The 19,313-nt window shown below is 40.4% G+C and overlaps 1 long non-coding RNA gene across 1 annotated transcript in view; it reads right to left on the reverse strand.

The window, feature by feature from the left end:
* Positions 1-18,970, reverse strand: part of LOC119791418 — a 28,709-nt gene extending 9,739 nt beyond the window's left edge. The window contains exons 1-2 of the long non-coding RNA XR_005281856.1: positions 18,951-18,970; positions 18,504-18,591 (exon numbers count right to left, since the gene is read on the reverse strand). This is a non-coding gene — a long non-coding RNA (uncharacterized LOC119791418). The remainder of the gene's footprint in view (positions 1-18,503; positions 18,592-18,950) is intronic.
* Between the last annotated feature and the right edge of the window lie 343 nt (positions 18,971-19,313).

Raw genomic sequence — 19,313 nt, forward strand, 5'->3', positions numbered from 1 at the left:
GCTGTGTTGTGTTCTTGAGTTACTCTCTGTTGCCCCGTTGTGCTTGTTTCCCTTTCCCTTTGGCTCCCTTCTGGTTACTTCTATTAACACCTGCTCCATATCCGCTCATTAGCCCATCCTTTGTTCTGTTCTCCATATGTACACCACCTCTGGAGTTCCTAATTGCTGGATTCTTGTTGTTTTGTTGTTACTTGGCTCCCTGCCTGTTTTTCTCTGGCATTTCCTTGATTTTTTGGGTTTTAGTATTTTTGTTTTTTGGACTCTGCTTCTGTTGCCTTTGCATATACCATTAGATCTGCCTCCTCATCTCTGCCTCTGCCTCCTCATCTCTGCATTTGGGTAATTAAAAACCTTCACTCAACCTTGACATGTCTGAGGCACTAATACTGAGCCAGAACAACAATTTATGGGATTGTTTGCCAGTAATAAATATTTGTTTTAATTTGATAATTTTCTTTGTGTGATATGCTAGCAAAAGGCAGAGATGTATGATTTAAAGACATTAGTAATTTCCTTTGGAGAAATTCAAGTGTAAGCTCCGTTGTCAAAGAAAGAATTTTTGAATTTTACATTCCTATTATTACGGAGGATTAGGGCCAGGCTAAAGATATATATTTTTTTGAATACGAGAATAAAGTCACAATATTATGAGAATAAAGTCGCAATAATACAAGAATAAAATCGAAACATAAAAGAATGAAGTCGTAACATAAAAGAATAAAGTCGTACATTTACGACAATAAAGTCAAAAAATTACGAGAATAAAGTTGAAAATTACGAGAATGAAGTCTTCATTCTTGGTTCACTTCCTGTTTGGATTAACTGAGTGTGCAGCTGTTCAGAGGATCTCCATCTGAAGTTAAGTTATTTTCTCTGTGATATCTCTATATCTAAGTAACTCTAACTGACTACTTTAAAACATAGCACCTTCTGCTGCACTTTTCTACTGAGCACTTGTCAGTTTCACACGGTTTTATTTCTGATAGCAAGAAGTAGCTAGCCTAGGCTAGCGCTAGCTTAGCATTGCTATGGCTTCTCTCTCTCCCTCCCTTGACTCTTTTCCAACTCTTCCTTCTTCCTCTCCTCTCTCCTGCTCTCTGTGTCAGATGTTCAGTTATTCCTCTGCCTCCTTTAGTGATAATGGGATGTGTAATAAGTGTAGTATTTTTGTAGCTTTGGAGGCGAGGGTGTCAGAGTTAGAATCCAGGCTTCAGGCTGTTGAACATCCAGGAGTTAAAGTAGGCCCCCCACGTAGCTGTCCTCCAAAAGTGCCTGAGCAGCCAGGCGATTGGGTAACTGTACGCAGAAAGCGTAGTCGTGGATCTCTGCCCACTGGTCACCACCAACCCGTTGACGTTTCTAACCGGTTTTCCCCACTCAGTGACACACCCACTGAGAAGCCCACTCTGGTGATTGGCAGCTCCATAGTCAGAAACGTGGCATTAGAGACACCAGGGACCATAGTCAAATGTTTGCCGGGGGCCAGAACGGGCGACATCAAATCCTACCTGAAACTACTGGCTAAGGATAAGGTTAAATACAGTAAGATTGTTATTCACGCTGGTGGTAATGACACCCGGTTACGCCGATCGGAGGTCACTAAAATTAGTGTTGCTTCGGTGTGTAAGTTTGCCAAAAAAATGTCGGACTCCGTAATTTTCTCTGGTCCCCTCCCTGATCTGACCAGTGATGACATGTTTAGCCGCATGTCGTCATTCAACCGCTGGTTGTCTAGGTGGTGCCCTGAAAACAACGTGGGCTACATTAATAATTGGCAATCCTTTTGGGGAAAGCCTGGTCTGATTCGGAGAGACGGCATCCATCCCACTTTGGATGGTTTAGCTCTTCTTTCTAGGAATCTGGCCACATTTATTAGTCCTCCAAAACCCTGACCACCCAGGGTGCAGACCAGGAAGCAGAGTTGTAGTTTAACACACATCTCTGCAGCTTCTCTACTGTTACCCACTCTTTACTCCATCCAGACAGTGTCTTGCCCACGACCAAAATCTAATAAATTAGCAAAGATTCGCAAAGGAGTAAATCATGATAATCTAATTAAAATCAAAATAACTCCAATTGGGGAAAAAGTTAAAACAATTAAATGCGGTCTGTTTAACATAAGATCGCTTTCCTCTAAAAGTCTACTAGTTAATGACTTGATTTGTGATAATCACATTGACTTGTTTTGCCTTACAGAAACCTGGCTGCAGCAAGAGGATTATGTGAGCATAAATGAGGCAACTCCTTCAAGCTATTTAAATTTTCACATCCCCAGAAGTTCTGGGCGAGGAGGAGGAGTAGCAACAATCTTCCAGTCTGACTTACTGATTACTCCCAAAACAATTAATACCTACAACTCTTTTGAACATTTAACCCTTAATTTCCCTGATCCAAATTTCAAGGCAAGAAAACCTCTTCTTTTTGTAACTTTGTATCGTCCACCAGGTCCTTACTCTGAATTTTTAGATGAGTTTTCAGAGTTCCTTTCTGATTTGGTATTAAAAACTGACAGGGTCATCATAGTGGGAGATTTTAACATCCATGCTGACATTGAAGGCGATAGCTTAAGAGCAGCCTTTAATGCTATCTTAGACACTATTGGCTTTGTTCAAAATGTGAATAGTCCCACGCATTCTCATCTTCATACTTTGGATCTTGTGCTGACATACGGCATAGAATGTGAAGAAATAATAGTATTTCCTCACAACCCTGTCCTCTCTGACCACTTTCTAATAACCTTCAGGATTACTTTAACAGAGTTCTCCTCCCCCAAAAGAAGGTTACATTTTAGTAGATCTTTATCAGATAGTGCAGTTATAAATTTTAAAGAATCTGCTTCACTTTCTCTCTCCTCTGTGTCACTGAGCAGTGCTGCAGAGTGCAAAAGCTTAGCTTATTCCCCTTCACAGGTTGATGATTTTGTTGATGGGGTTGCTAGTTCTCTGCGTATTGCCTTAGACAACGCAGCTCCTTTGAAAATGAAAACCGTTAAAAATAGAAAGCTTGCTCCTTGGTTTAATGCAGAGCTGCGTACTTTGAAGCAAAATGCTAGGAAACTGGAGAGAAAATATCGCTCCACAGGCCTGCGAGAGTCCTTCCTAGTCTGGAAAAATGGTTTACTGCTGTATAAGAGGACCCTTTGTAAAGCAAGAGCAGCATACTTCTCCTCAGTAATAGAGGAGAATAAGAATAATCCTAGATTTCTTTTTAATACAGTTGCCAAACTCACCCAGAGCCATAGCTCTGTTGAACCGTCCATTCCACCTGCTCTTAGCAGCAATGATTTTATGGGATTCTTTATAAATAAGATTGATCTTATTAAAAATAAGATCATAAGCACTCCTCTATCCGCGATTGTACCTGAGGTAGTCATGGAATCTGAACCGGGTTTAGACTGCTTTGATCCAGTTGAACTCTCTGAATTAGCAAAATTATTGTCTTCATCTAAGCCTTCAACTTGTATGTTAGATCCAGTTCCAACCAGGTTATTTAAGGAGGTATTCCCTTTGATCTCCTCCTCCATTTTAGATGTGATTAATCTATCTCTGTTACAGGGATATGTACCTAAAGCTTTTAAGGTTGCTGTAATTAAACCTCTGCTTAAGAAACCGTCTCTTGACCCAGATGACTTGGTCAATTATAGACCTATATCCAATCTTCCTTTCTTATCCAAAATTCTTGAGAAAGTAGTTGCCAAACAAGTTTGCGATCACTTCCACCATAATGAACTTTTTGAAGAGTTTCAGTCTGGCTTTAGAGCTCATCATAGCACTGAAACAGCTCTGGTGAAAGTCACTAATGATATTCTCATGGCCTCAGATAATGGACTTGTATCTGTGCTCGTCCTGTTGGATCTTAGTGCTGCATTTGATACAGTTGACCATAATATTCTTTTAGAAAGACTTGAATATTTTGTTGGAATTAAAGGAACAGCACTAGACTGGTTTAAATCTTATCTATCTGATCGAATTCAGTTTGTTCATGTTAATGATAGATCTTCAACACGCTCAAAGGTTACCTGTGGAGTACCACAGGGATCAGTGCTAGGACCAATTCTCTTTACTTTATACATGCTCCCAATTGGTAGAGTTATTAGACAGCATGGGATTAATTTCCACTGTTATGCTGATGATACTCAGCTATATCTGTCTATAAATCCAGATGAAGCTAACCCATTACATAGATTACAGGCATGTCTTGAAGACATAAAAACCTGGATGACTCTTAACTTTCTGCTTCTGAATGCAGACAAAACAGAAGTTATAGTCTTTGGACCAGAGTCTCTGAAAAAGAAACTGATTAGCCAGTCACTTCATTTGGATGGGATTAAACTGATTTCAGATAATAAAGTAAAAAATCTTGGTGTTATTTTTGATCAGGACCTGTCATTTAAATCCCATATCAAAGAGGTTTCTAGAATTTCCTTCTTTCATCTGAGGAACATTGCAAAAATTAGAAATCTCCTGTCCAGGGGTGATGCTGAGAAACTAGTCCATGCATTTGTTACTTCAAGGCTGGACTATTGTAATTCTTTACTATCAGGAAGTCCACAAACTGTAGTTAAAAGCCTTCAGCTGATCCAAAATGCTGCAGCCAGAGTTCTAATGAAAATTAAAAAGAGAGATCATATCTCGCCTATCCTGGCTTCTCTTCATTGGCTTCCTGTTAAATCAAGAATAGAATTTAAAATCCTCCTTCTCACATATAAAGCCTTAAATGGCCAAGCTCCATCTTATATCAGAGATCTGATTGTTCCTTATGTTCCTAACAGAGCACTTCGCTCTCAATCTGCAGGTTTACTAGTGGTTCCTAGAGTTTCTAAAAGTAGAATGGGAGGCAGATCTTTTAGTTATCAGGCTCCTCTCCTGTGGAACCAACTACCAGTTTTAGTCCGTGAGGCAGACACCCTGTCTACTTTTAAGGCTAGGCTTAAAACTTTCCTTTTTGATAAAGCTTATAGTTAGGGTGGCTCAGGTTATCCTGAGCTATCTCTATAGTTATGCTGCTATAGGCTTAGACTTTTGGAGGACATAGGGACCCCCATTTCATCATTCTGCTTCATTCTCTCTCTGTTCTCCTATTCTGCAGAATCTGTTAGTTCAATCTCTAACCTTCTGCTCTCTCTGCTTTTCCTCAGAGTAGCTTTGCCTCGTCTGTTCCTGTTTGGCTGTGACGTCATCCTGGAAAGAAACATCAGCTGTGCTGCTTCTATAAACACCCTTGTTTATAGATGTTAGAGATCGGCCTGTTTTCCAGTGTGGTCCTGTTTCTCTGACCGTGACTGAGTGGATGTGCTCTCTTCGTCCTCTGGCATGGGAGCTGCCTTGGAGCTCGTCTGCCTGGCTGTGTGTTTCCTGGACGGGGCCGCCTTTTACAGCTGCTTTTTGTATCTCTGCTTCTGTCTCCTTGAACCCCAGTCGGCCTCGGCAGATGGCCGCTCACACTGAGCCTGGTTCTGCTGGAGGTTTCTTCCTGTTAAAAGGGAGTTTTTCCTCTCCACTGTTGCTACAAGCATGCTTAGTGTGGGGGATTGTATTTGAGTCAATGAGTCAATGCAATCAACTGGTTTTCCTTAGATAGAAAACTCTGTATCAATTTGACTGTATGATCTGGTTGAACTGTAAAGTGCCTTGAGATGACATGTGTTGTGAATTTGGCGCTATATAAATAAACTGAATTGAATTGAATCATACCACAACCCATTTCAGAAAGAAAGCTTTGAGCTGCGACCAGCATTTCACGGCCGACCAGCACCACCAAACAGCAACCTGAGTCCACTTTGACATACTGCCCAATTTAATACTGGTTTGCTAACAGACTTGATTTGTCAAATGTTTATAATTCTTCATTTTAGGGAAGCAAGTGCTTCTTGTAAGAGTTATCATAACATACAACTTAATTCTCTTAATATTAGGACTTAATCCTGATAATATTATAACTTTATTCTCATTAATTTATTACCTTATTCTCAAAATATTAGGACTTTATTTTGACATATTGTTGCAACTTAAATCATGTCATTTTATGACTTTATTCTTTTATTATTATGACTTTAATCCTCTAATTGTATGACTTTATTCTTGTAATATTGCGACTTTATTCTCATGATGTTATGACTTTATTCTCATGATTTTATCACTTTATTCTTGTTGTGACCTTACTGTCGTAGTTTTATGACTTTATTCTCCAATTACCAAAAAAAATAAAAAATCTATACCCTGGCCGTAATACTCCTGGGTCCATGTCATATCTCAGTCCTTGGGAAAAACTTCTACCAGGGATTCAGAGTTGCTGGCAAAACTTCACCAACTTTCAAGTGCATGAAGGGGGTCAATGAACTGGTGAGAAAAAAACTTCAGCAACACTTTAAGTGTAGGGACACAATTTATTGGAGACCAACGCGTTATGATTGTGGCCTCCTGACCTTGAAGTAGGTCACAGCTGATGGTCAGCAAAAAAGTGTGCCCCTGCATTTTAAGTGTTGCTGAAGTTTTTTTTTCCCTTGCCAAAAACTTCAGCCTGAAAGCTTTTCATAATCTGACGGAGGCATGTCTGACTACAAGTAAAACTTTGATCTGGTTCAAAACATTTCTGAACCGAATCAACATACTCAAGCCCTGCAAAATTGAGCCACATTTCTTCTGCAGGCAATGGTCTCTGGTCTCAGTCACACAAGTGGTGCCGTTGTTAAGGTAATAACAGTCTATATATATATATTGATATATATGTATATATTACTTCTCATTTTTATATAAACTTGGCAGCTGCAGTGAGGCGATCTTTTTCAACCAAGCCAGCAAGAGACATTTACACTTGTTATAACAGGGCTGTGATTTACAAAGGCTGCAGGAATAAAGCGAAGTCAACCATCCAGCAAACTGTCAGCCTGCTGAAGCCCTAAGATGGAAAGGGGTAAAAAAATCATACCATGGTCTACTTGGATTGATTAGCTTTGGGCTCCTGCCCCTGATTGGCAGCCCTTTCTGCTCTAATCCGGAATCACTCTGCAGGGTGGTATAATGTCATGTATAAAGATGCATTTCTCGTTGAGTCACCCAGAACACATTAGGGAGGGAAAGAAGTTGAGTTGGTTGGCTACTGTGATGAACTTCAACTTTTAATTGAACTTGTAATTGGAGTTTCTTTATCCATTACTCTTGTTGCAACCTTGTGTCAGGATAAGATTGTTTAAATCATTGTGCTTTTTTTTAGATTGGCCAGATAAAATTTTTTTTTCTTTTTTTGTTAATGTGTGATTTATTCATCAGGGAAGTCATAAATATTGATAAAAACCGAGCTTTTGCTACCTGATTTGTGATATTTTGCAAAGCATGAATTATTCTTCGACTTTCACATTGGGTCACATTATAACCACAAACCTCAGTGTATTTCATTTGAGTTTTATGTGGTATAGCGACACAAAGAACAGAACAATTGTAAAAAATATACGGCCATTTATGATCAGCACTTTTGAGTGAATGCCTTGTAGAGCCATCATTTTTATGCACTTATACATGTCAGCACTACAGGGTTTGAATGTAGAATGAATTAATATTCCTGGTCTTGCAGAACTCCTTGATCTTAAACATACCTTGGAGCTCTGGCTGCATGTTTTTTTTTACAAGATGAATGATTTTCCTAAGGAAAGAACACAATTACATTTCACCCACTTTGTATACAGCAAGCGGGCAAAACTTAGACTTAAACTATCATAAACATTTCAATAAACAGCAGCCTTAACTTTACCTATGGTCGAACCTCAGGAATACAGAAACAGATTAAGTTAAATATTAAGCCTCTTTAAGCTTGTTGTCTTTCAGCTGATTACATATTATTTCAACAGAACCTTATTTATTTTACAATTTTCTATTTGTTTATAAAGCAACAGAATAGGAGAATAACTGATTAAAAAGATACAGTGGTCTGTTGTTGTGCAGTCTATAATCGAACGTGTATTTCATACAAAGCCATCTCTTCTGCGAGTCAGATGCACTATAAATGACATCTTTGGGTGAACAATTTGTTAAATATGCAGAAATCTGCTCTGCTCATAATCTCATGTTACCTTTGGGTGACCTTTACAAACACTGGTTTGACAATCTATCTTGAGCAATCTTGCAAAACTAGTCAGACAAAAAGTCCTTGCTTTTTGACTTTTTTTCTCGCACCTCTAATGCCCTTGTTTACAGAGTAGCACAGTTTTATTTACAGGTGATACAGATTTCTTAAAAACCCATAAAGATGTTTCACTCAAAAAACCAACAGCCCAGGTAGACTGAATTACCCCTATTTACAGTAGTAGGAACAAAAGAGCTGATGTGAGCTACCCTCATGTTTTAGGGGCATCCAGTCATGCTGTTGATTTTCTTGTGCACATGCAGAGTGTTTACCATTGTTAAAGTGGCAACTTTGTTTATTCATTAAGCTGCTGTATAACATCAAGGTTATACCTCCCTCCTTATAAGGTTGTCCTTCTGCTCTCTGTTTAGCTGATTTGATTGATCAACAGCTTAAAGCAGCCTGCTTGGGGAAATCACTACATGCCTTCTCCACACTACGCCTTGTCATGATGGGTTCTCAAATGGAGACCCAATTATGCAGAACACCACTTGACGGACACAAGGATGAAAGTTTAACACGTTTATTATGCACAACACACAGAATGTACTGATGACTGGTTCGGGCCTGGGTTCTGGTTTCACCGGAGTCTGCGTGAGAGACAGAGCGGTTAAGGACTGCTGACAGGATTTGATTTCCAAGTGAGCTGTGATTGTACCTTGAGGGTTCTTGAGTTTCTCTTTGGGAGAGTCACTGTTGGTTCTGGAGAGGTGTTTATCAGCAGAGTCCGTTTGCTGCTTCAGCGTCTCAGGTCTAGCTTGAACAGACCTTAGCTTTGGTTTCCCAGCTCTGGTCCAGAGCTGCTTGGAGGTTCTCAGAGAAACTTCAGGGTTTGGCTCAGAGGGTCGGCTCGGCAGGTTAGCTCTTCCTGAGCTTTCACGGAGGAGGCACTGGTTTCCTGGAAACACAGAGATAGTGGTTAGAATCCAACCTGGATTCAAAGTTATGGAGATACTCAAAGATCTAGGCTTTAGCGCTGACCAACTGGAACAACACTGCGGCGTTGAGGCAAGGTCTGAAGACAGCTTATATAGTGGATCCTCTGATGATCTAGATGAGCTGCAGCTGTGCAGGAGGCTCCCTCAGAGGATCCACGGCGGACTCTGCTGGAGAAAGATGGGATTTTCTCCAGCTCCCAACACGCCTGGATAATTGCTCCTTAGTTATGCCTGCAATCCATTATTAAAACATATGTCAACCAAGTATCATAAAACCATTAACTCCTTTCACCTTAAAGTATCAAGTTTCAACCAGCTCTATAACTGTACAGTCAATCTATATAAAATTGTTAGAACAATGCTACTTATTATTAATAGATACTTCTCAGTTTGATGTCTTGTGAATAGTATTTGCAATTTTTTTTAAATATTCTTCTTTCAGGGATTAATTTTGTATGTAAGGTAATGTCACAGAAGAACCTTTTGATCTAGATCTTACTTTGTCTTCAAGATCTTTGAAGGCTTTGAAAAGGCTTAATTGGGAGCAAAACTAACATGAATTAATTACTAAAACTGTATTGCATAGGACTGAATAAAGTTAATTTGTTTAAAAAAAAAAAACATGTTTGTAGCTATTTAAAAAAATCACAATCTAACATGGTCAGTTGACCCAAATAGGAATAAGAACATTGCAAAGGCAATGTAGAGCAGAAAAAGAGCCATGTTCCCATAAGTGTCATCATACAGCCTATTCTGTAAAATATGTATAAAAACATAATACATAATTAGACCAACACAAGACTGTTTTATAACAAAAGTAAACTTAAAAGGGGTGCATAATGCATGGAAAAGCTAGATGCTTAGGGTCCTTAAACTACATTATTTGAACACACCTTGCGCATAGACTATAGCATCTTACCTGGGGCTAAGCCTTGCCAGATCTAGGGTCCTAAAGACCTCCCTCATAGTAGTACTAGACTGGCCTGCTGTACTGACTCATTTATCAAATTTAAAACTATTTTCTTTCACTGCTGCCTCTTGATTCTATTCAAGAATTAAACTGCTTAAACCATCATATTTGCCAATGTTGTTTAAATTGAAGTCTTCAAAAACTGGAATTCATTATTTTACAAACTTCACTTAAAGATAGTCCCAACACAGTAGGACAGAAGGGGGTTAGGAGTGTGTGAGGAGTTCTTCTTCATAGATACAGTAGTCATTTCTACGAGACCAGAAAAAGAAAATATTTAGAAGAGAAAGAAATAAAAAAAATTTCATACGTTTTTTTTTTTCAGTTTTGTTTGTTATTTTTTGTTTTGTTGTTTTTTTCACATCCTTAGATAAATGGCAGCCGCAGCACACATTTGCATGATGCTATAGAGAGACCCCATTTATCTTAATCTGCACTAATATCACCATCAGGGAGGTAGAGGGGCTGAGCTATTTATCACACTCCTCCCTGGTTTTCATCGGGTAAAAAAAAAATACTTTCAATCAATCTTAACAAGAAGATAAGTCTACCTTTGAGACCCAGAGCTTCATCACTTTAAAAGAGGGCATTTTCAGAGGGGTAGCTGCTAGGTCAAACTGCATCTGGGAGAAACTATCAGCCATTATAGACCACGTAGACTGTGCTGATTCAAAATGACTGCTAATTGGAACTTTTCCTAAAATACTGAGTTGCTTCTTTTTCTCTTTGCTCTCTTAAGCTCACATCATTGATTTCAGATACAAGACAATAGACTGAACTTACTTTGTATTGACAGAGTATCATGAGCTGCCCATTAGTAAATGTTGGATCCCAGGGTTCCTGGATAGCATAGGCTATGAAAAATTGTCATGTTTGACTTGTTTTCTGTAGGTTTGTGGAGAAATTGGACACTGATGCCTGTTTTAAACCCTATTTTCATGTGTCAATTTGCAGATAGGATTTGGTTTAAAAAAACAAATACAATTTTTTCAGATAAAGATATTTACGCTGAGCCTAATTGTTGATAAGGGTATGATACACTTATACCAAAATAAATATGCATGTACCTATTTTTGTTCCTTTCTTAGTCGAAGTGCTCTCATTTTGCTAGAAACATATTACCTCACTAAGCAATTAATCTGTGAGGGGGGTGCAAAAGTCCTATCCTGTCATTACTGAGCTTCATTATTAAGATGCAAATTTATTTTCAAGTCAATTGAAACACTGCTTGTTGTGAGTGACAATCTTCCTAAGAGCACTCCGCCCCCCCAAAAAATCTCCATTAACCAGGATGTGAACAGGCTGTCAGACGTGAGTGCAGTGCTTCATAGAAAATGACAGATAGGTACTTTTAATGGGTCCTATAAACATATATTTTCCCAGAAGTGGTATTCTCCAACCAACCAGCACATATCCCTATCAATCAGCCGAGGGAACGCAGCCGGGCAAAGATGGCATACATCAACGAGGCAGTACTTCGTTGTCCAGAGAGTGTGTAGAGGAGGTCGACGAATTGTACAACATGGCAGATTGGTTTGATACTCAACGCAGAGAGGCAGCTCAGCAAAACCCCTTGTGCCCAAGCTCTCTGGAGCCTCTCACCCCTGGTCACAATCAATCCACCGCAGACCAACTGTAATCCTATTTGTTCAAATAAATAATGAAAAAGCTACAGCCACACAACGAGACACACGGGGGGGGGGGGAGTAATTGCTGCATTTCAGACTGGATCAGATGGGCTCTGTGGGAGGCTGGCTCTACTCCATCGTGACCTTGTGTGTGTTTGTAATTTTCCACAAGCTTAGAGGATGTGCAGCAAGCAGGGGCCTCTGTGGGTGCACATGAATCCCAGCTACCTAGGGGAAGTGCAGAGGCTATCTAAGTACATGGTTTTAGTGTAAGTGCTAATCAGGAATTACAAAAAAGAAAAACATTAAGGAGAGATGGATGACATGAAAGCTCATTGCTATGTAAAAGAGCAGCTGTGTCCTTTTCTGCTTTCATGCACTGAAATGTACTGTGCATTGGTTACACAAACAATCACACCCCTTCACATTTAATCATAGTAAAAAAAAATATATCATGCATTTTTTAAGACTATTAGTAACATTAACCCGTCGCTTTCTTCTTCCAAATAATTCAACAAATACATGCTTTTGTTGCTAATGAAAAATATGGAGAATTTCAATATCATGAATGCCTATAAAAGGCTTTGTATTTTGTCTAGTGTGTTTACATGCAACATACAAGGACTTACAAGGAGGCAAATAAAAGGCAGAAATTGAAGGCTGCACCTTACTTCTCAGTAGATTTACCGTAATAGAACATCTGTTGTATTAACATTTATTGTTTATCTTCCCCTGCAGGGCTGTGTTTGCCTCCATAATCCCATTATCCCTAACAAAATATTCCATTATCTAGAATATTATTAGATGTTGCCTTGACCAGTAAAGCTTTAGGTCATGCTGAGTGCAGCAGCACTCTGTGATGTTTCACATCAGCACCAAAGTCCATTTCTAAAGGTAAATTATTGCACCAGAGTTAGGTTGTCCCTGCTGGTCCAAATAGCAGGTCATTTGGTGAAGTTATGACCCACTGTTGTCAGTAAGGTGCGATTGCTATGACTCTTATGGGCCATCTCTCTATATTGCTTTGACGTTAAGCAGAGTCAGAGAAGGGTCAAGCCACAGAATGTTGCAAGGAAACAAGTATGACCAATTTACTACCATTTCCTTTCTTGAATGAGCATCTCAGCTTGGTAGACCTTTGAAATGAGGTGCCTATAGTTGTATTAGAGAACTATAATGTGATGCTATCAGCTAAGAGTTTTGGCAGACCTAAAATACATCCATCTATTATTCTAGTACCATAATGTCCTGCTGAACATTTTAACAAAATGAAACTTTTAATTTGTATTCCGTTACATAAATGAAAGAAAAAACAGACTTAGACTTAGTCTTAATTGACTTTTTTATATGAAATCATGTGTACAGCAATTACTTGTACTGCATAACTAATACTTGTGCTTTAGCAAATGGGAGGGCTCCTGGAACTATTTTGGTGATATTCTCAATATTGGTGCAAACAAAAAGCTTTTACTAATCGTCTTCTCCTTAACGTTATCCAATTAAAATGGTTGTTATAAATTGAACGCGAATGTGAGCTGTGCATGTTGCTAATTATTATCAGAGTAAACCTAGCTCTCATTCATGTTTATTCCTCTAAAACTGATCTGTACAGTTTACCGTTCACTAAAACTATGAATGTATTCAGTGAACGGCGTTCATCAAAAGCGTTCATGCTCAACAGTGGTTCTAACAGTGCAGGGGAAAAAACTGTTTCAACAGAACAAAAATGGAGGACAGCATGTACAGCAGAGGGACAGTGAAATGTTTGATACATTAGTATTTGGGTGGTTGCAACGATCCAAAAGAAACTTGAGGAATCATAGTAATTCAATGAACCGCGACCAAAAGCTGGAATTAATAGTTTATCTCTCTTTCTACTTTCTTTCCTTTTTTGTCTGCTGTTTCATCCGGCTACTTTTGCTGCTTAACAGCTTTCAATCGATCCTTAAACACAGACTTCTGACACGTCTTATGTTCTTTTGCACCTGTGGATCACTTGTGCACCTAGTGTGGTTTGACGTGACATTTTATTGTTTTTCTGTGCGTGCAGGACACTTAAGGGACACAATTTGAGATGATCATGCAAACAGCCACACAACAAAATCGTATCTGACAAAAAAATCGGCATTGAGCATTAAGACCCCCAGTGTGAATCTAGCCAAAAATGGGCATGGAGGATTGCTAAGCTTGGTCATCCAAAATGTATCTTTGGCAACACATGGTGGATCATAAAAACAGTGATAACTAATTTTTAATTTTCTGGAACAGGCAACAAGACTTTTGACTAAAGTATCCTTCAGGCATGTCACCCTGCTTAGACCAGTGCATATCCAGGCCCGCCTGAAGTTTGTCAGGCAGCATTTGGATGATCCAGTAGAGAACTAAGAAAATATAATGTAATTTGATGAAACCCAAAAAGATATTTAAGACAATTTATATATTTGTTTTTTTTTATTTTATTTGCTGCCCTTTACAGGTCCCTCTTGATCTCAAAGAGGCTATAGCCATTTAAATGAAAGCTGAGTAAATGTCAGATAAGAATACATGGAATGAGGTTTTACGGTGTGTTGACTCTGGACGGAAGAAGAGTGCAGCGTGTGTTTCTGATCCGATCCAGTCAACAAACTGGTCTGTTTTCAAGGCTGGGTCAGCTCTGGGGGAGATATGAATCAGTCTGATACAAACAACAAGGGAATTTGATGGGCTTTAATCTATTTAATAATTTACGCCAATGTCAGGAGCATCCCCACTGACAATATAAGCCATAATTGATGCACTGCAGTGCCAGATCCTCACAGTAGGTGTGGTAACAGGAATTCGACAGGTGCACTGCAATCAGAGGTTCGCATTGCAGGAAGGTTACCTGGTTAGCTAGGTTGCCTGCAAATACAGTTGCTTTGAAAGGGCTTCAGGTGAAGGCAGCTTCTCTCCCTTGCAGGCAGGTAGCCATGGGGTAAAAGAGGACATTCAGTCCCACGCATTGGGTTTTAAAGTAGCAGGATGTTGGAGGGCTGGCTTGCTTGCATCACAGTTCCCCAGCAGCTGGTTTGTCTCACATTATGATATTGCAGGGTTTGGACTGCTTAAAAAGCTGTGGAGTGCTACAGACGGATCTCAACACTACATCGGAATGTAACTGTTGAAGGAAGAGATGCGCAAGACAGAGAAAGCGAGGCTGCAGGGGGGGCAAACTAAGAAGCCAAAGAGAAATCCTCACAGACCTCCACTTCCATCAATCATGCTCTCCAACGTCCGCTCTCTAGAAAACAAAATGGATAATCTCCGCCTGGAACTCTCATCAAAGAAGGAGATTAGTAACTGCTGCGCCATTATTCTGACACAGTCTTGGCTGCATCTAGAAATACCTGTCAATGCTATTAACCTGGAGGGGCTAACGCTATACCGCGCCAATAGGAATAAAGAACTAAGCGGTAAGAATCGAGGTGGTGGGCTCTGTGTTTACATCAACAACAGCTGGTGCAAGAACGCTAGATCAGTCGCCAGCTTCTGCTGCTCCCAGCGCTAATACAAAAGAGGCCATGAAGACTGTATACCAGGCTATCTCTGAGCTCCAATCTGCATTCACAAAGGGTGTTTTCATCATTGCTGGAGATTTTGAAAACATTTTAGACTTGGTTTACTCTAACAACAAAAATGCATTCAGAGCAGCCCCCACCTCAGGTCATCAGATCATCTCTCAGTCATTCTTATCCCTGCATATAAGCCCCAGCTGATCAGGGCTAAACTGACAGTCCGAGTGTGGTCTGAGGGAGCCATGGAGAAACTCCAAGACTGTTTTGAATGCTCTGACTGGAACATCTTCAAGGCTTCAGCAACATTTGACAACTTATTAAATATTGATGAGTATGCCATGACTGTGTCAGCCTACATTAACAAATGTATTGAAGATGCCAGCATCAAAAAGAATATCACCACCCGGGTCAACCAACCACCCTGGATAAATGGAGAGGTTCTGGAAATCGCTAAAAGCACAGAACTCAGCTTTCAAGTCTGGTGATACAGAGGCACTGAGAACAACGCGTGCCAACTTAAACCGTGCCATCAGATCAGCAAAGCCCGAAAATCCAGGATCTTTTCCACAATGACAGCAACACCAGGAAGATGTGGAAAGGCATTTGGATGATCATGTACTAAAACACACCCTTCCCCCCGGTAGATGAAGCAAACACTGACTTCCTAAATAAACTGAACAACTTCTTTAGAAAGTTTGAGGCACTAAACAGCACTCCAGCAGTGAAAGCCATTCTACACCAGGGGGAGGAGGCACTTAACCTGGACCCAGCTGAAGTGAGGAAAACTCTGAGGAGAGTCAACCCAAGGAAGGACCCAGGGCCTGGGCTGTTATATAAGGAGTGTGCAGATCAGCTGGCTGGTGTCCTCACAGATATCTTTAACACCTAGCTCGACCTATCCGTAGTTCCAGCATGCTTCAAGTCTGCCACCATTGTTCCGGTACCAAAGAAGCCTCAGGTCACCCCACTTAATGATTGCCAGCCTGTTGCACTGACTCCAATCATGATTTAGTGCTTTGAAAGGCTCGTTAAAGAACACATCATCTCCAGTGTGCACCATATGCAACATTCAACCCATTCCAGTTTGCCTACCGACGAAACCGCTCCACAGAGGACGCCATCTCTGCTGCTCTCCATCTGAGCCTGGCACACCTGGAGGAGAAGAACCCCCACGTGCGGATGCTGTTCCTAGACTTCAATTAAGCTTTCAACACCATCATCCCACAGCATCTGATGGGCAAACTGGAACAGCTGGGCTTCAACACAACCCTTCAAAACTGGCTGCTAGACTTCCTCACCAACAGACCTCAGTCAGTCCAGGTCACAAAGAACACCTCTGATGTCATCATCCTAAGCGCAGGCTCTCCTCAGGGCTGTATCCTGAACCTCCTGCTGTTCACCCTGATGACACATGACCGCGTCCCCAGGTTCACCACCAATCACATTGTGAAGTTTGCAGACTACACCATGGTGGTGGGCCTCATCAGTGATGACAACAACCAGAACTACAGACAGGAGGTGGAGCAGCTGGTGGACTGGTTCAAAAATAACAGCCTGATCCTGAACGTGGAAAAGACGAAGGAGATAATCTTGGACTTTAGGAAGAACCGGCCGGACAGCCCACCTGCTCCCACCCATCCTCACTACCTTCTACAGAAGGACCATAGACAGCATTCTGACCAGCTGTCTCACTGTGTGGTGTGGAGGCTGCAGCGCCTTAGACTGGGAGACAGTGAGGAGAGTGGTGAGAACAGCAGAGAAGATTATCGGGGCTCCCCAGCGCTGCATGTCCTGAGCCCGTAACATTATTAAGGACCCCTCACACCCTCACCATGGACTGTTCATCCTGCTGCCCTCTGGTAAGAGACTTCGAAGCATCCGATGCTACTAAAGCAAATTGGTGTTGAGATCCGCAAAGGCATGTTGCTTCTGAGATAACATGCAACGGAGGAGCTATTAGATGTAATACTTTTATTTGTACTCTAATTCCATCGTTTCAGCTGGAGAGTCCACTGCAATCTTAGAAAATACACGTTTGTTAGTTGCTGACTTGAAAATCAATAATGCAATGGGCAGTTTAGGTTTTTTCTTTTCTCAAACCACTGATCGTGCTCTGAAATCCCAGATAAGATATCAGTTGTCTTTTTGGGTAATCTTTGCTTCTATCTCATTCCTGCCAAAGCTTGGCTTTACAATAACATCAATCTTTCATCGCTTTGCCACTATCTACCTTATTTTCCGCAAACTTACACCAACAAATACACAGCTCTGTCCAACAAACCATAAAAAAATATTCCTCCTTTTTCTTACTTTTTAAAACTACTTTTTGTCTACAAGCAACAAATAATTGTCTTAAATTTGCAGAGTTAGAGCTGCAGGGAAAAACATTTCAGCTGGTGTCATCATCTCAAGCCATTAGTAAGGCTATTTGATCAGTGGTGAAGCAGAACATGGTTGTGGATGCCAGCCAACCAGAAAAACACTGACACATCACAGTGAGTAAAAGCAAGGTGGAGACACATGTACAACAAAGAGTCCAATGTGTTTTAAATGACTGTTTGTGGTTTGTTACGCCATGCATCTCTTTGAGTTTTTCATGGTTCAGTAGCTAAAAATGACCTAGGAGGTATTGAGCCGGTTGAACAGACAGTGTTTACATGCACACACACAGTGAAGTGGGAAATAGTGAAACAAAACTGACTTTGGCAGGTTTGGATTAGATGCAAAGTTGATAGTTGCCTTCTTATAACCAAGTATATTCTGAGCATTTCGTTGTCAAAACATGCTATTGCTTATGTCTAGGCCTGTCACAACACAATGAGAGTTTAGAGACCATTTTTAACTAATAGTAATGAACAGATTTGAGAACTCAAAAAATCAGTAACTCAAATTTTTATTATTTATTGATTTTTGAGTTTAGAAATTGGCAGGAAACCACCAGCAGCATGATCGGGTACCTCATGAGGATAAGAGGGCATATACCACAACACTCTCTATTGTCCTCCATAAAAAAGTTGCAATGCGGCAGATCTCATTCAATCATCAATGCATCGCCTCTTGTTTTAAAAAATTCTCTGATAGACTTCCTGTTACACATTTTGCTCCATTATCATTTCACAAATAGACTCAATCCATATATATGATGGAAAACGTTGAGGAGCTGTCCATCATGCATCAGAATTGGTAGGAGTTAACACACTGACTAAAAAGGCTTCTATTTGTGGCACAAGGATAAAAGAGTCTGTGAATTAGGGGTCAGGTTGGTGGCTGAGTAGAAAATATAGGTGGGAATAAGTTTGATAATAAATCCACTAACCTTCTCGAACTATGGGTGAGAGCAGGGAGACGGTATTATGATTCCTTAGTCCAACAGGCTGGTGACATCAGGGGCATGCCCCTGAGAGCTTGACAGAAAAAAAAAACACATAAAAAAACACTTACAGTGGAAGCAATATACATAATGCATTGTAAAGTCTTTGCAAAAAAAAAAAAGAAGAATGCCCCAAAGAATGCTAATCATTAGGCTCAGCTGAGAAAAACAAACAAAACTACCAGTTTCATGAGTGTCAGCTAACACAAAATCACTCCTTTTAAATAAGAGCAGATGCCTCAAATGGCTATGTGAGGCTTGTTTTCCTGGCAATTTGTATTGGTTGTTAAATGCTTGCAAAATGTTTAAAGCAGACAACACTGTATGAGGCAGGTGGAAGCAATAATAGAGGATTTTTTTTTTTTTTTTTTTTTGCAGGAGTGGCTGACTAACCTGCCTGTGAGATGTTCATTTTGTTCAGCAGAAAAACAACCTGAAGGTAAAGTCTGAGCAGCCTCTGAACAGCATCTGTGGGTACAGCAGAGATGTTAGTTTCTCCTTTTTGACCCTGTTCAACCTGTTCAACCCACTTGAACATGTTTTGGATGCTGAGATAAACCAGCTGATGATGATCCTAAAACCTTATCATGGCAGTTTGGACTAGGGATGGGAATCGAAAACCGGTTCCTGTTCAGAACCGGTTCCGTATTTTCCGATTCCATGGCATCGTTTGGCAGCTCGCTGAACGATTCTTTTTTCGATTCCCGCAGCACCAGAGCCTAGAGCGTCGGCTCTGGGGAGCACGACTTACGTCAC

This window comes from Cyprinodon tularosa, unplaced genomic scaffold (assembly GCF_016077235.1).
Source record: "Cyprinodon tularosa strain WSP-4 unplaced genomic scaffold, ASM1607723v1 ctg389, whole genome shotgun sequence".
Classification (NCBI taxonomy): domain Eukaryota; kingdom Metazoa; phylum Chordata; class Actinopteri; order Cyprinodontiformes; family Cyprinodontidae; genus Cyprinodon; species Cyprinodon tularosa.